The 18,046-nt window shown below is 43.0% G+C and overlaps 1 non-coding gene across 1 annotated transcript; it reads left to right on the forward strand.

The window, feature by feature from the left end:
• Positions 1–3,317: 3,317 nt before the first annotated feature.
• LOC115032190 (U7 small nuclear RNA) lies at positions 3,318–3,381 on the forward strand. Its single transcript, XR_003837849.1, has one exon. It is a non-coding gene; the product is annotated as a U7 small nuclear RNA (small nuclear RNA).
• The last annotated feature ends 14,665 nt before the right edge of the window (positions 3,382–18,046 follow it).

An 18,046-nucleotide genomic window follows, 5' to 3' on the forward strand; every position in this document is an offset into this window, starting at 1 on the left:
TGTCACTGTGTATCTACAACACTATGGGGCAAGCTCCCTTCTCAGGAAAACTTGGCCAATACAAAATTAATTCAAGGTGTGTGTGTGTATGAATTTTGTGTGTATGTGCATGTGTGGTTGTGTGTGTATGTATGTGTGTGTGGTTTTGTGTATGTGAATGTTTTGTGTATGTGTATGTGAATGTTTTTTGTGTGTGCAAAACAAGTGTGTATATGTGAATGGTTTAGTGTGTGTGAATGGTTGTGTGCAAATGGTTTTATGTGCATATGTGAATGGGTGTGTGTACTTTTTGTTTTGGCATTGTCTTATTGGTCTTTTGATTTTCACTTTTGCGATTGTTTTGGTGGCTTTTGTTATCTGAAAGAGAGAGAGAGAGAACACAAGGCTGGGCGATGAGGGCAGAGGGCGTATCTGAGAGGAGTTGGAGGATGTAAAAGCTTATCAAAATAATTGTATGAAAAAATAATTCAAGCAAAACGTTCACAAAGTTTCACACACAAACATATACTAGTGCAATTGAAGCAATATTGTGGAAGTAACCAGCCACTCTTGGTTGGATTTAAGGCCTGCTCCATGTGATGAACCCATATCTGACATTGCTAAAGCAGCCAAGAACCTGAAACTAGATAGGTCATGGGACTAAGAAAAAAATTGACTACTATAATTCTGCTAATGGGGCACAGCCATAAACTGATTACTAATGGCATAGTGCTGTACCCATAGAGCAGATCATCACTCAACCCTCAATGGCATAGTGCTATCCCCATAGAGCGGATCATCACTCAACCCTCAATGGCATAGTGCTATCCCCATAGAGCGGAACACCACTCAACCCTCAACTGAGAAGCTTTGTATTTCAGTAGCTGGTAGTTAACAGATGGATCCACGACTAAACTTAAATGCCCCAACTAAATGCTTCCTTTAATAAGAGTAACTGTGATCATGGTGTATCTTCATAACAATAGGACACAGATTAAGATTTTGTGTGTGTGTGTGTGTGCGCGCGCATGTGCATGCACTTTTTTGTTTGCCTTTTTAGAATCTGCCATTTTACATTATTTCTGCCTTTCCTCCATGTCTTAGTTACTGTTCAATTGCCCTGAAAAGACACCATGATTAAGGCAACTTAAAAAGGAAGCTTTTGTCTGGGACTTGCTTACAATTTGATAGTCCATTATCATCTTAGTGGGAAGCATGGAGGCAGGCAGGCTCACATCTGATCTGCAAGTTAGAGAAGGACGGGGCAGTGGAAGGAGGGCAGAAGAATGTTATGGACTTTTGAAACCTCAGAGTCCACCGCTAGAGGCATGCGTCCTCCAACAAGGCCACACCACACTTCCTGAAAGTCCACCAACTGGGCAACAATCATTCAAATATATGGGCCTTTTGGGGGTTACTCCCCTTCAAATAAGCCCAGTTTAGTTTCATATTCACAATATGATGGCCTCCTTTGGTTCTGCCCGATAGGTTTGAGAGTAATATGTTTTTACACGGAAAAATTCTTAATTTCCTTTTATTGCTGGTTCCCATTAGGTGTATCTTTCTAATCCATCTAACTGTTTCAGATCCATCCTATCAGCCAGTGTACTCCGGTACTTTATTGACAGCTGCTGAGTGTTGACTAGTGGGAACCAAGTGACACCACTGTAAATATGTCCAGATGGCTGCAATGACTACAAACTTGATTAAAATGGCAAATGAAAATGACATTTAAAAACTTACAGTAATTGGTAAAGTTGGACGTGGTGTGACAGTCAGAGCCAGTAGCATGTCACCACTGTTACAGCAGGTGCATTGTTTCAAGAGTTGTTCCTTTGGTAAAATCATTCTATTATTTCCCCTCATAGATAAAATTTCCTCTTTGGTATTTTCCATGCTCCATTGGTGAATACAAAGTGAGGTAATGTCACCTCTGGCTTTTCAAGCATTCCCTGGCCTTTGCAAGTTGGCATGGTACTGCCATGTTCTATGGGGACATGAGAGTTTTGGTTAAAAAACATTAAGGATTTATCTTCTACTGGTTGAAATATTTAAAAGATTAAATATATAGAACATTTTAAAAAGAAAAAGGAAGAAGAAGAAGGAGGAGGAGGAGGAGAGGAAGAAGAAGAAGAAGAAGAAGAAGAAGAAGAAGAAGAAGAAGAAGAAGAAGAAGAAGAAGAAGAAGAAGAAGACCACTCACAATGCTACTTAGAAAACCTATAAGAGCTAATTGCCAGCTCACTATCAGACCTCTGTAATTGACTAAAAATCAAACTTCATCCTCATAGATCAGAATTGAGGAGGAGCAGATATATAACAAAAGAATCAGTAGTGTCAGGTCCAGCATGGCCTTGGTAGGGGTGGAATGTCATGGCTCCCGCCCTGGGACAGGCCCAATGGGTATGGACCTCCATGAGTGTCAATGGTTGCTTCGCCTGGAAGGCTTGTTTATATAATAATGTACATATTTTTATGTTCCTCCTTCAAGGAATGTCCTTCCTGTTAACGTTAATGACTCCACAATAATCAGAGACTGCCAGAGTCCAGGAGGCAAAGGTGTGGCTAATGTCTCAGCAAAATGGTAAATGTTGGGACTTTCAGGACAACCCTTAAGGCTGTGGGAAAGCACTCTCAAAACATGAGTTTGAAAATATATGAGATATAGCAAAAATATATGGATGCAATATGAATTGTATAAGGATATTCACATATCTAAAGGAACAAAGGCAGTTACACTATGAGCCAGCTTGTCAGAAAGATGCAAATTGAGAAAGATTCCTGAGTTCAGGTCAGCCTGGAACAGAGCGAATTTAGATCCAGGAGTAGTAGGAATGGTAATTCCAGGGCAGCATCCCACCCAGCTATCTTATTATCTATGCTTATAATTACTGTCTCATCCTAGGAGTCAAGGGACTAAGATCATGGAATGCTGATCCAAGGGATGGTCAAGAGGGAACCTGAAATAAATAGCTGAATTGATATGTAATCAAAACAAAACAAAACAAAACGGGGGCTGGTGAGATGGCTCAATGGTTAAGAGCACTGACTGCTCTTTCAGAGGAACCAGGTTCAGTTCCCAGCAACCACTCACAACCAGCACACAACTCTCTGGAGTACAGATATTCACGCATGCAGGCAAGACACCAATGCACATAAAACAAACAAACTATATATATATTATATATATATTATATATATATATATAATATATATAATATATTTATATATATTTTTAAACAGGCTTGTGGCCTACATGAGATGAGCTAGGAGAAAGTAATTGCAGTTATTAGATTTTTTTTCTGTAACAAGAGTTGAGCTGTCTGGAGATCTTTGGAAAGTGAACACAGCTCTTTTAGAATTTTTCCTAATGGAATTTCTGACCTTGGTTGAAAATCCCAAGAATTACTTAGAGAAGCTCTGTTAAAGAAAGTTTTTTTTTTGGCTTTCTCAAAAAACTCAAGAATTACTTTTAGAATTGTTTAAGCAGGATTTCTGACTTGGTCAGAAGATTCAAGAATTTTTTATAGCAGCTTTGCTGACTTTGGTCAGCCCATGAGCTATCTAGAGAGCTTTTAGAATTTTTACTAGGAGAGAGAGAGAGAGAGAGAGAGAGAGAGAGAGAGAGAGAGAGAGAGAGAGAGAGAGAGAGAGAGAGAGAGAGAAAGGATAGCTGTCTCAACCAGAGAGAGCTATTTTGAATAGAAAGCTAGCTGTCTCAACCAGAGAGTTTTTTTTAGAATATCAAGAAATGGTTATGCTGAGCAGAATGGGGGGGGGGGGAACGGGGGGGAGTGCAGTTTGAAAAGCTATCTCAAGAAAACTGCAGAGCCAAGAGCTATCTACAGAAAGCTGTCAAGGAAGCCATCTTGAGCAGAACATAGGCTGCCATCTTGGATGCAGATTTGACTTTGAGTCATTTGTTTTCACTGCTCCCAGACACCCTTCCTCTTGGGAACCTGGACCTAGCTGGTCCTTGGTAAATCAGTTGGGAGGAAGAGCAAGTGTTGACATCCTTAATTAGAAGTCTGAAATTTTGAAACTGGGATTAAAGCAAAGGGGGGACACTGGCACAGTCAATACCTTCCAAAATATGGGGGAACAGTTTACTCCCAACTTTTATAGTACCAAAAAGTTCATGTAATGAGCATATTGTTTAAAATGTACCAAGATAAAAAAACAGAATTATCACCCTCAAAAAGTATAAAAACACGGGAATCCTCACAGTTCCATAGCCATTTCTTTGCACCATCTTGGGATGTGGCTGTCTCATCAAGCTAACCCAGCCTAACAGCACAACTATGCATAAAGAAAATATGCCTATAGGAAAAAATAGGCTTCCCCTGCCCTTCCTGTGGAGCAGGCTGAGCATCCTGTCTCTGATAGGCTAAGGAGGAAACCTAGTGATTCTGGTACTGTGCCACCCATGAGGCATGCTGGGGCCCTGAAGCAACTCTATAGCTCTGGTTGCCGCCCAGGCCATAGGCATGGGCTGTACTTGATAAAATGTGGGGAGAAATCCCAAACTCCAGCCACTACCCCTTCTGGTGCATATAAGGCCAAGGATGGCTAAATGTTTCTGGTGTCAGCTTCTGTCTCAGGCTCACACTGACACAAACACAGACAAACACCAGGCCTGCTGCTATCACGCTGTGCCCTTCATTTTGGTGTCTCTGTAACCGAAGACCTGATGCAACCCCTGAAAAGGAGAAGAGTTTATTTTGGAGCATGGTTTCACTCCACTGTGGCAGGAGCTCTCTAGCAGTTGGTATCTTTGTTTGCTACTGGTAGTGGCTGTACAGAAAGCATCGATGAGAGACCAGACAGGATGGGTCAGAAACAAACAGGTATAACCTTCAAAGGTTTATACCTTTTTACCCACTTTTACCACCTAGTACTTACCTCCTAATGGCCCCTCAGCATTCAAAATAGTGCCGCGAGCTAGGGACTGAGTGACCCTCCAAAATGCAATTCTTTTTTTTTTTTTTTTTTTGGTTTTTCGAGACAGGGTTTCTCTGTGTAGTCCTGGCTGTCCTGAAACTCACTTTGTAGACCAGGCTGGCCTCGAACTCAGAAATCTGCCTGTCTCTGCCTCCCGAGTGCTGGGATTAAAGGCATGCAGTCCCTGCTGTCCTTCACACGGGTACTTGCTATCTAATCATTCACTGCCATAGGGGACTTTGTGGTGGGGCCTGCTTTGATCATAAAAAGAGAGAGAGCTATTAAGATATGTTCTGAAAGGGTGTGTGAGGGAAGGGGGTGTCTTAGCAGACCCATGCCAAGGTATCCCTTCCCCCTGAGGGACCAGCCACAAGATGGTATAGCATGGAATAGAGTTTATTCAGGGCATGGGGAGGGGAGTTAAGAGAATAGTAGAGGCAAAGAAAGGCTGAGAAGGAGAGTAGAGAAGTAGAGGCCAGCCATGACCACATGGGGGGGAGAGGGGAAGGGGATGGGGAGAGAGGGAGAGCAAGGGGGTGAGAGGCAAGAGAGCAATAGAGGGAGGAGGGGCCAAGCAGCCCCTTTTATAGTGGGCCAGGCCTACTTGACTGCTGCCAGGTAACTGTTGGGTGGAGTCCAGGCAGAATACCAACAGGGCCCACCATGGCCTTTCTCTCCACAGCTTCTGGACCTGTATAGCTAAATGGTGGGAGGAAGAGTGAATACTTCAGGCCTATTACCACTGTGAGGGCTGCCAGTCTCAGAAACCCTTACACATACAGAACTAGTATCAACTTTCTGTTGGAAGCATGTTTACCCAGTAGGAAGAGCCACATGGTAAGGATCCCACACCCATACCCATACCTGTCTGCCCCTCAAATTGCTCAACTGCTAGTGTCCCCATACCTGTGCAGCAAGTCAGGTCTCTCCAGCACCATACATTCTGTTCCAGCTACCAGTCACAGCCCAATAAACCATCAGAAACACAGTGCTGGAAACCAAGGTAACACTGTACAACAAAGCAAGACAAGATGATAAAGTTGCTTACTAAGAAAGCCATGTCAGACAAGTGGTAGACATCCCTGATCCAGAAGCAGAATGGGTAAGAAAAGCAATGTAATGAAGCAGTTCCCCAGCAACTGACCCCTAAGAAACAGACACAGATAAAATGTCTGATGAAGGATGTTTAGAGTGATCATAGAAAGGCTAAATAAGACCTCTGAGGGTTATAGAAGTGCTAAAGGAAATTAAGAATAAAATGCAGGATATGGATAATAAATTCAGCATGGAATGCAGATTTGGACAAAGAAACAAAAAAAAAAAAAACTCAGTAGTGGCCAGGGGGGGATTTCCCACAATTATTGAAGCTTCCACAAAGTCAACCTAGCAGGAGAAAGAAAATATGAACTAAAAGGCATTTTTTTTGGAAAGTTAAAACAAAACAGGTCTTTTGAAAGGTCTCAGTCGAGCAAAATTAAAAAAAAAAAAAGGAGGACACATTTGAGATCTTTGGGACATGATTAACAATATATACTAGTGTATTTTAATGTCTGTAGAGAAACATACTTGCCCATGCTAGTGTGACAATATTTACAATAGCCAAGATGTTCATTAGCAAAAGTATCTATTAATAGATAAAGAAGGCTGGAGAAACAGCTTATTTAGTAAAGTACTTGCTGTCTTTACTAAACTGAACTAGAAGGTAGGTTCAGTTCCCTAGAGCTCTGGTAACAAAGATGAGCATAGCATCAAACATCGTAATCCTGACACTAGAGAGGTGGAGGCAGGGGGACACCTGAGACTTGCTGAGCAGACAGTCTAGTTTAACCAACAAACTCTGGGCTCAGCAAAAGACTGTCTCAAAAACTTAAGGTACAAGCAATTATGTAAGACATCCAAAATTGACCTCTGGCCTCCACAAACGCACACACACATGCACCTTTCCACACATGTCCATCTGTACATACACATAAACATATACAAATACACACATACACAAAATCAATGGAGAGAAAATGTGATCATGATACACAATGGAGTTTTATTGACCGTAAAGAAAAATTGAATCCTGCCATTTGCAGCAAAATGGATGAAGAGGACATTCCCTTACATGAATAAATCCAGACTCAAAGTGACATGGACCACACAGCCTGTCATAGGACAAATTAAAGAAAGTTGACCTGAGAGTAGAATAGTGACTTCCAGAAACTGGGAGCTGTCAGTTTAACACTGGAGGCTAAATTGATTAGCTCATGCTATATACAGGTATGGAAATTTCACACTGAACCCCATTAATACTTAGAATTTTGAAATTTCAATAGATGGCACTGCCAGGTCCAGCATGGCCTCGGAAGGGGTGGAATGACATGGTTCTTGCCCCCTGGAACATAGCCAACAGAGCAGGGGCCTCCACAAGTGTTGATGACTGCTGTGGACATTTGGCTTATTTAGATATCATAATTTAGATTCCTTCTTTGAGGAATGTACTTCCACATTAACAACTCCACGATAATTAGAGACAACATAAGTCCAGGAAGCAAAGGTGTGGCTAATGTCTCAGCAAAATGGCAAGTGCTGGGACCTTCAGGACACCCATTAAGGCTGTGGGAAAGAACCCTGGAAACATGAGTTTAAAAACATATCATTTTTCAACTATGCAAACTATAAGAATGCAAAATTAATTATATGATGGGCTTCATGAATCTAAAATGAAAAGGAGCTGCACTGTGAGCCAACTTGTCAGAAAGATACTAAGGAAGGAGATAAAGAGATTTAGGGAGTGGTGATCACAGGATCCCACCCAGCTAAGTTTTTTGTTTATGCTTATAAAGGCAGACAGATTCCTCAGTTCAAGGTCAGTTTGGAAAAGTGGAAGCTCAGGTTCAGGCCCAGGCTTGATAGAAATGGTAATTTCAGGGTGGAGTCCCATCCAGTTAGCTTACCATTTGTGCTTAGCAAAGGCACACAGATCTCTGAATTCTTTTGCAGTGTTTAAAAAAAAAATGTGTTGGCTGTCTCCTGAGAATCAAGGGGCTAGGATCTTGAGATGCTGGATCATAGGATAATCAAAATGGAACCTGAAGTAAATGACTTCATATGTAAAATAAAAGACAGGGCTTATGATCTGCAAGAGATGATCTATCCAGAGAATTTTCTAGACTAGCAAGAGAAAACTGTTTGGAGAACTGTCTCAACAGAAAAGAGAGATCTCCAGAGAAAGCAAAAGAGAAAGTGAAAGGAAATAAAACTTGAGACCTGTGATTCATGTCATTTATGTCAAATAGCCCAAAGAGTTGTTTGTGAGCTTTGAAACCTCAGGCTGAGAACATAGCAGAACAGGCCAGAACATGCCTGGGCAGGCCTGTTGTTAAGACATTACTGAGGCTGCTTAGCAATAAAGATAAAGAGAATGACATGCCGGACTGGCCCAGCGCCTCCCTATATCCCACCCTTCTGACTTAAATTAAATATTAATGGGCTGCTGATGTTTAAATGGGCCAATCATGTGAAACCGCGCCAATTCCTCTCCCAGCACCACCCCTTTTCTATAAAAGCCCCTAGCTTCCAAGCCTCGGGGTCGAAACTACTGTCTCCTGCGTGAGATACGTTTCGACCCAGAGCTCCACCATTATGGCTCCACCATGTGGTCGACACCTCTGTCTCCGGTGGGAGATACATGTCGGCCGGAGCTCCGTCATTAAAACGACCTCATGCTTTTACATCAAGATGGTCGTCTGTTCGTGATTCTTGGGTGCATGCTGAATGGGAATTGAGTAGGGGTTTCCCCACTAGGTTCTTTCAAAAGCAGTCTGAAATGCAGTCTCAAGCAGAATATAGGCTGCCAGTTTGGGCCCACAATTTGACTTTGAGTCATTTTTTTCATCACTCTCAAACAACCCTTCTCTCTGAACCCCTATCCAAGCCAAGCCTGGTTATATTCCTCAGGAAGTCTAAGGTATTGTCACAGCAAGCAGACACCTGCAACATTACTAAAGGTAGTACTGAAAGGAGCATAAAATAAAAACTTACTGTTAGGGTCCAAGAATCACAAAAGAATGATACCTGTACTGGCTGGTTTTATGTGTCAACTTGACACAGGCTGGGGTTATCACAGAGAAAGGAGCTTCAGTTGGGGAACTGCCTCCATGAGATCCAGCTATGGGGTATTTTCTCAATTAGTGATCAAGGGGGAAAGGCCCCTGTGGGTGGGACCATCTCTGGGCTCACAGTCCTGGGTTCTATAAGAGAGCAGGCTGAGAAAGCCAGGGGAAGCAAGCCAATAAAGAACATCCCTCCATGGCTTCTGCATCAGCTCCTGCTTTTGAAAGTATACTGTAAAAACAAAATTCTAGGCCTTTAGGCCCAGGCTTGGGAATGTGACCTCTGTGACTCATTGCTCCAAGGTATGCTAATCATAAAACGGATAGCGACATTCCTCCACCCACCTGCTTCCTGGGTTCAAAGAGTGTTCATTCAAAGAAAGTTACCCTGACCACTGTTGGAACCCACTATGCAAATGTACTATTGTTAGGGCCTCTTAGAAACTGTCTTGAGAGATAACCCGCACAATTACCAGGTATTCCTTGTGACTCCTGTAACTTTGTACTTCCTTGGGACTCTTAACTGGTATCTTTGGTATTTTCCAACAATGCCCTCCCCACTTCCTTGAGTTGTGGTTTCTTCCTTTAAATACCCCCTTATCCAGCTACTCAGGGAGCCACGGTCCTCTACCCCTGAGTGGTGTATGACCGTGGGCCCGAGAGCGCTCTTGAATAAAAATCCTCTTGCAATTTGCAGCAAAACCGTTTCTTGTGGGTGATTTGGGGTGTCGTCTCTCCTGAGTCAGAATGTGGGGGAGTCCTCACATTGTGGGTCTTTCACTTTCTTACTGATGAACAGCAATGTGGAAGTGTAAGCTGAATAAACCCTTTCCTCCCCAACTTGCTTCTTGGTCATGATGTTTGTGCAGGAATAGAAACCCTGACAAGGACAATACCCCAGACTCAAATAGTATGCAAAAGCAAAGAGCATTTATTCAGCTGAATTTCCTGCATGCAGGCATCTCCCCATTTGGGAATGGAGACCTCTGGTGGACTTGCAGGCCTAGGTTGTATTGTCAGTTAGGGGAATCCCAGAGAGGAGTATGTGCCGGTTTACTTTGATTGGTTAGCTTTATCTCTAGAAGGTCTGTCTGATTCTACAATTGGTTAGGCTCTGGAAACTTCCCAGGGGGTTGCTTGCTCATTCTAGCTACCTGTTCTTACTTCAGGCCAGATGACAAGGTATCCTCAGATTGGCTGCCTCAGGCTGTGATTGGTTAACCACAGGTTCCTGGATCTGGGTCCTTATTTCTAGGAAACAGAAACTTAGGCCTAGTCCCCCAAACTGCCAGTTTGCAGCCTGTCATGGAGTTGGCCTGGCTCTGGCTAACTATGTCCTCTTATTACAAAATCTGAACAAACAGCCTAGGTAGATACTACAGTGGCTATAGAGGAATTTTGATCCAGCAACATGCTTTCTCTGGCAAGGGATCACATTCAAAGACCTCCTAGGTCTATGTGATCTAGTTGGAATGCATACACGCCCTGTATTGCAGTATGATCTGGAATACAGGCATGCCCATAGTATACACCTTTAGTTCAAAACAATGAAAATACATTTTACAGAAATAAACAGCCATGTTATAAAGTGACTAGTTAAGGGGCAGGCAAAGTAATGAATCAGTGAGAAATTTGACAGTACAAATCATAGATTGGATACCCCTAGCTCACATGAGAATGGCACAGGAAAAAGAGATGACTTAAGAGAGCAGCTCAGGGAGAGAAAGAGAGAGGAGGCAGTTTTACCAGGACGGTTATACAGGACAGTTTGCAGATGAAGACAGAGTGAGCTGGAGGATGAGAAGGAACCAAAACATTAGAACATATTGCAGGAGTTAGTATGAGGCCAAGCAGAGCAATTCAGTGAGAAGCCAAGAGAAGCCAGTTTGAATCAGTCAGCTTGATCCAGAAAAGCTGAGTTGAACCAGCCAGCCAAAGTTCAGAAAGAGCTAGAAAGGGTGAGCTTATTCAGAAGTAAGTCTCAGAGGCAACAATTACTTCTGGGAATAGAAGTCACTTTTACAACTGGCTCCTTACTTCTAACAGTTGCTGACCGTCAGGGAAACTCAGGTTAGACTAAGTAGCACCTTTGCTTACCTTTACAACCTTGTGTGTATCTGGAGCAATTTTGAAAGTGAATATTAATTTTTAAAAGGAGGAAGTCTGATGATTTAAAAAATAAAATTTTTTAAAAAGATTTATTTATTTAATGTATATGAGTCCACCATTGCTCTCTTCAGATACACCAGAAGGGGCATCAGATCCCATTATAGATGTTTGTGAGCCACCATGTGGCTGCTGGGAATTGAACTCAGGACCTCTAGAAGAGCAGTTGGTGCTCTTAACTGCTGTGCCATCTCTTCAGCCCAAAAATAAAATTTTTAAAATACCAAGTACCATGGTACATACCTACAATACTGGGTACTAGGTATAGTGAAGTATAGAATGGTGGTTTGAAGCTACCCTGTTTGAAGGCTAGCCTGGGCAACAAGCAAAAATCCATCTCTAAAATAAATAAAATAAAATAAAATAAAATAAAATAAAATAAAATACAGATGCATGTGCCCTGGCTCAAAGGATTCACTTTCCTGTGCTGGTCTCTAGATAAGAATTTTTAAATTTGATGCCTTCTCTTTTGCAGTAATTCGTTTAAATTTGATTTTAAGTTCTGAGTTTGTTTTTCCCAAGTTTTTGATCTGTATAATGAAAGTGACGAGAGATAGCATATGGAAAACACCTCAGGCAATGCTGAACAGGACATCTTAGGTTTGGGAAGTGGCCTCAGGAGTTTGTGCTGTGGTTTGGGTATGGCATCAATGTGCAGCAGATTGGTCTCAGTGTAGAACTACCAGAAGATGGTAGAGCCAGCCTTAAAGAGGTCAGTACCTAGTTGGGGGTTACTAGGTCATGGGGTATTACACATCAAAGGGATCAATGCTGGCCGCATAGGGTGAGTTAGATCCCATGGTTGTGGCTTGTTATAAGTCACAGTCCTGGGCCTTGCACCTGCTTAACTTTATCCCTTACTTCACCATTTCCCCTGGCACATGCTGTTTTTTATTTTCTGTCTGTTTATTTGTTTGTTTAATGCATTTGGATGCTTTGCCCATACATAAGTCTGTGTACCACATGCATGCATGGCTCCCATGGAATTCAGAGAGTCCTGGTTACCCTGGAACTAGAAAGTACACAGTTACAGTTGTGAGCTGCCATCTAAGTGTTGGGAACTGAACTTAGTGGTCCTCTGAAAGAGCAGCCAGTGCTGTTAACTGCTGACCCATTTCTCCAGCCCTACTGTGATATCATCTGCTGTGCCCTGATGCAGCCAGAGGCCCTCACCAGCACCAAGCAGATGGTGATACCAGCTCTTAAATCTGTGGATTAATTGCACTTTTCTGTCAAAGCAACATAAAATGAGTTAAACAACTGGACTGTTATTGACATACTAAACTTTCAACATTGTTAGGCAAACTGGCTGTCCATATGTTTCTTTTTAATTTCCCTGATTTGACTGTGTCTGATGTTTTGCCTGTGTGTATGTCTATGCATTACATGTATGCAGTGCCCTGGGAGGACAGAAGAGGGTGTTAGATGCCCTGGGACTACAGTTGCTGATGTTTGAGAGTCTCAGTGTGGTGTCTGCAATCAAGCCTGGTTCCTCTAGAAGAACAGCCAGTACTCTTAGCCACTGAGCCATCTCTCCAGCCCCTGTGCATACTTCTCATAGAAAGTCTAAACGAACCTGCCTTTGAGCACCTCCCTCACTAATTTGACTTTAGAGCAGCCATCCTGTCTACTCACTACTTGAATCTTCCAGATAACGTTGCTATTTTGTAAGAAGGGCTCCCAGAACTGTTACAAAGCCTTGTCAGGGGATCATTGGCTCATCTGTAGGACACATAGCCTCTTATCTTTGAGTGTCATGCAAGGTAAATGGGGAGGTGGGGGTGGTAATCCAGCAAGTGGCAAAGGAAGAGAAGCAGAAAAATGTCAAACTAGCATTAAGAATGGTTAAAAAGGGCTTATTGTTTTTCCGCCTTGGACAACTTCACACGTGGATAGGAGACAGCATGCAATTCAAGGACACATATGAAAAGCCACCATGCCTCATTTTGTTTCCTTAGGAAGTGAATACCAACATATCATGCGGAGGCATGAGAATAACAAAGATGGAGGTATGCACCTGCTTTTAACCCAAGGAAGTAAATATAGTGACTGGAGGGAGGAAGGGAGGGAGAGAGGGAGGCAGGAAAGGAGGAAGGAGAGAGGAAGGTGTAAATGTGAAAATGACAGTCCTGATTGTCAGAAATGTATAAATTAATCTTTTTAATTTTCCTGATTTTAGCACACTAGAGAAATTCAGAACAATGTACTCCCAAGGGAAGAAATGGTCTGAAATTTATGCAGAGGAGAAGAAATTTAACACCCTTTTCACCTGAAGGTTGTTACCACTCACTCTTCAGCATCGAGACAGTGTCCAGGGTCTGCAGAAATCCCTACTATAGAAGCTGTGGTCCAAGGTGAAAGCCAGGGAGATGAGCTGAGGCTTGTTTTCACGGTGTCATTTGTAGTTAGCAGCCTTGGGATTCATTGGTCAGATAGGGCCTGCAGACTGTAAAGAACAAGAGACAGAGGAGGAGGAATAGAGGTCAGTCTGTAGCAATGGTTTCCAGACTTACGAGCTACGGCAGCACAGAGGTACGTGGAGCATCTTGTCCAGGTCATCAGCTGGGAAAGTTGGGTTCAGTCCTAGGGGCAGTGCCCTCCATGATCCAACTTTGTGATGTAACCTTGGATGTTTAGGCTCCAGATGAACTGGGCTATCCTTCTGTATCTCTGTTTAAATAGAGAGATGCTAGCTTACTTCTCCTGTAAGCATCCTAACTGAATCAGGAGTGGTTGTCAGCAATGGAACCCTGAGAGGAACAGGGAGGAATCTGAGGCTGCTATCACAACTCATAGAGGCAACGGCAATGGAAATCCAGCCAGAAGTAAAATTTGGAGATGGGGAACCCCAGCCCTCTCCAGCTTAGTCGAGGTGAAACCATTTCTTTGCTTCCCTTGGCCATCAGCTGACTTGAACATTAAATGCTTATTGCCCTGGGCAAGGTTTCCAGAGGCTCGGCTCTACTTACTGACATTCTTTGTGCTAGGGTTGCCCTATGCGCTGTCGATATTTTGCAACATCCCTGGTTTTGTCCCTAGATTCCAAAAGTTCCTCTCCTGCTCCTGGTTCAAAACTACTGCTATGAAGAATATAAGGAACCTGATGATTCCCAGGACTTTGGGGTGTGTAGCTTAGTAAGGGATAACAACACTCCTGTGCTAGTCTGAGGGATATCGAGAACCAGTGACTCCACTTAACTTGGCTAAACTCTTTTACCTCCCACTGTACAGAGCTGTAAACCAAATGCCCATTTCTCACCTCAACCTGGCTTCTACACAGTGGAGCCTGAGTCAAAGAGCTGCAAATGAGAGGCCCACCGCCGCACTTCTCGGGGAGGGCTGAGCACTGTTGTGCAGCTGTCTAGCCTATAACAAGGGCACATCCACATCCAATGTCTGATGGTGTGTGGACACTCACTTCCATCTCAGGACATTTGAAAGGGCTTTCCCAGCCTCTCAGCTCTATGTGGGTTCAGCTAAGGCCATGCTTGATTGCACTGCAGCCAGATATGGATTGGAAAGTGAGCTCTCCAGGGGAGGAGGGAAACTGATTTAAAACATTTACCACTTCCTGTGGGTTCCCAAGCCAGATGAGGGATGGTGGAGCACTGCCTATACCCAGGACAGCACTCAAAACAGCTCTGAGAAAACATTGCAGGAGTGGAACCACTCCCTATCCAAACTCAACTCCATAGAGACAAAGGCCACAGCATGACAAAGCTGGTTAGGCTTCTGTTTCCCCACCAGAGAACTGGCTTCTCAGAAATCACATGATCAGCAATCTGCTATTCTAGCTGATATTTTTGACAGGTACTGGCCCCTGTTGCAGCACTTCCTCCTATGTCCTACCCCTCAGCTCCCACACCAATTTGAGCTATATAAACTAGCCCTACTATTTCAACAAATGAGCTGTTCTCTGACGCAATCTCCAGGGTCGTTTATACCCACCATTCTAAACACTGTTAGAGACCCTGTTCCCCAGCTCCTCCATATCCTGAGACTGCCGAAACCCAATAGTTGATTGGGTGGAGGACCCACAACTTTCCATACATGCTAGCTCTCTATGCCATGTACTGAATCTTTCCTTCAGCTCCTCTCCACTTTCTTCCCTTCTATTGGATTTTGTTCAAGCATGACCTAATGAAAGCCCTGCTTTCCAATCTCTGTCTTGGGGTTGGCTTCTAAGGTCTCCAACCAGCAATGCACATCAACTCAAAGAAATGGTTAAGTGCCAAGAGAAGGAAATCTTTCATTGAGGGGGAAATTTGTACTTAATGTTCTTGCTGGGAAAACCCTTGTTTGGCATTCCAAATGTTTAGAATTCATCAGCGATGACAGTCAAACAGTGAAGAGTTTAAAGCAGACTCAGGTAAGATTGAGCATAAAATCTTTTATGGAACTTTTCTGAAAGCAGAACACAGAATAAACCAAAGTGCCAAGAGATTGTTCTCATGGTCTAACTCAGTACTCTGAGAAGATGTGGTTACTAATAAAGAGACGGGGCTGCAGGAGAGATGGTAGTTAGGCACAGGGCTATAGGAGAGATGGATAGTTAGACAAAAGGCTGCAGAAGAGATGGTAGTTAGACACAAAGATTCAGGAGAAATGGGTAGTTAGACACAGGACTATAGGAGAGATGGTAGTTAGACATGAGGCTGCAAGAGAGATGGATAGTTAGACACAAGGCTGTAGTAAAGATGGTAGTTAGACATGAGGCTGCAGGAGAGATGGATAGTTAGACAAAAAGATTCAGGGGAAATGATAGTTAGACATGAGTCTGCAGGAGAGATGGGTAGTTAGACACAGGACTATAGGAGAGATGGTAGTTAGACATGAGGCTGCAGGAGAGATGGATAGTTAGACACAGGACTATAGGAGAGATGGTAGTTAGACATGAGACTGCAGGAGAGATGGATAGTTAGACACAAGGCTGTAGTAGAGATGGTAGTTAGACATGAGGCTGCAGGAGAGATGGATAGTTAGACGCAGGACTATAGGAGAGATGGTAGTTTAGATACAGGGCTGCAGGAGAAATAGCTAGTTAGACAAGGCTGCAGGAAAGGAAAGAGCCCAGCATTGAGATTCCTACTAGTTTGGGAGGCTGTTTTAATACTAGTCCACGACAGAGAATTAGAAGGAAGATGGGTTTTGATGATGACAATTTTAAAACATACCCACATATCCAGTTGATGGCTTTCAATTGAGAAAAGTGGCCAGGATGCATTTATGTGAATATGGCACATTGTGGTACTTATGCCCCAAACAAGTCTAAAACAGAGCTATATAAATACACACATTACAAGAGGACAAAAAAGACGAATCTTTCCATTGAAAGGGGTTGTGAGAGGCACATTTAATGCACCAAAGGGAAGCTAACCAACAGCTAGAGAGTGGGCGCCAAATCTGCCTGGTTTTGTCAGCAGGGGCAAATTGTTGTGGCTTTTACCATAGTGGTTTCTTTCTACTCTGCTCTCAGGCCAGTTGGCCCAAGGTCTACAATTATTAAGGAATGCTCTAGGGTACTGCGGATTGGCTCATTTGAAGGAAACCAGCTTATGCAAAGGGATGAGAGCATAGTTTATTTGGGTCTCATGTTGGCCATTAAGGTTTTAAGGTAGCCTGACAGTGAATTAAGCAGGGCCCTGAGATGAGGGGGAGTTTTAAACAGTGCGCCAGCTGGTGGAGCTCACCAGTAATCCCAGCACTGAGGAAGCTGAGGCATGGGGATCTCACATTCTGGGCCATCCTCAGCTGTATAGCAAGTTTCAGGTTAACCTGGATCCCATAGCAAGACCCTGCTATGGGAACATCATAGCAGAAAGCTATGAACATATCATATCATAGCATAGCATAAGAACATCAAAAACCAGAAAGTTAAGTAAACAACTTGATATTAGGCCTAAATGCATGTCAAGGCAGCAGTCTGAGGGAAACACAACCAAGCACAAAGTTCACTGAGACTGGACTCAATCAACAGGAACCAGTCTCTTAGAGAATCACCTGCTGCCTGAAGTGAGTGCAAGGACCCCGGGGGCAGGGGCTTTAATGTAGAGAAAAGAAGGAAAATGGCAGCACAGATTGTCAGGGCACAGCAAGAAGTGGAACCAGAGAGAGAAAGGCAGTGACAGGTATGGGGGTGGGGGTGGGGGACAAAGGAGCATGGTATTGGTGAGGAGGGCTGGTCTTCCTGTCACTGGGAGACTCAGGCTACCACTTACTCATCCTGTCCCACCAGACACTGTTCAAAGTACCTGCAAATGACTGTCATAATGCTCTTGTCTGTGGAAATGACAGCAGAAACCATAGTCTTGAGGAAAAACAAAACAAAACAAAACCAAAAACTAACCCACAGTCTTCAAAAGCATGACTTGGGGCAAAAAAGCTCAGCAATCTCTTTGTTTCTTTCTTTCTTTCTTTCTTTCTTTCTTTCTTTCTTTCTTTCTTTCTTTCTTTCTTTCTTTCTCTCTTTTTTCCTTTCCCTTTCCTTCATTCTTTTTTTTAAAATCTATCAGGGACAGAACTGCTTACAATGCTCATTAACATAACCCAAAATGCAAAGGACTATGAGGGCATATCAATGATACTATTATGTAACTATACATATAGTTACATATATATAATCAATAATACTATTATGTAACTAAAGCGAAATATAACTAGAAACCTTCCTTGCTCCATGTCCTGAGTTCTGAGGTTACAAGCATGCATTACCACACTGAGATCTCAGAAAAGAATCACAGTTTTTAAAACAAGTTTCTCTGTCCATCCTGTCTTAAATGCATAAGAGTTTTGTTCATTGATTTTTATTTGCAAAGCAAATAAGTCTTTTCTTTCCTACCACAGCAAATACAGCTAGGTTT

The sequence above is a fragment of the Mus caroli genome, unplaced genomic scaffold (assembly GCF_978045245.1).
Source record: "Mus caroli unplaced genomic scaffold, Mus_caroli_1 scaffold_9, whole genome shotgun sequence".
NCBI classification, from domain to species: domain Eukaryota; kingdom Metazoa; phylum Chordata; class Mammalia; order Rodentia; family Muridae; genus Mus; species Mus caroli.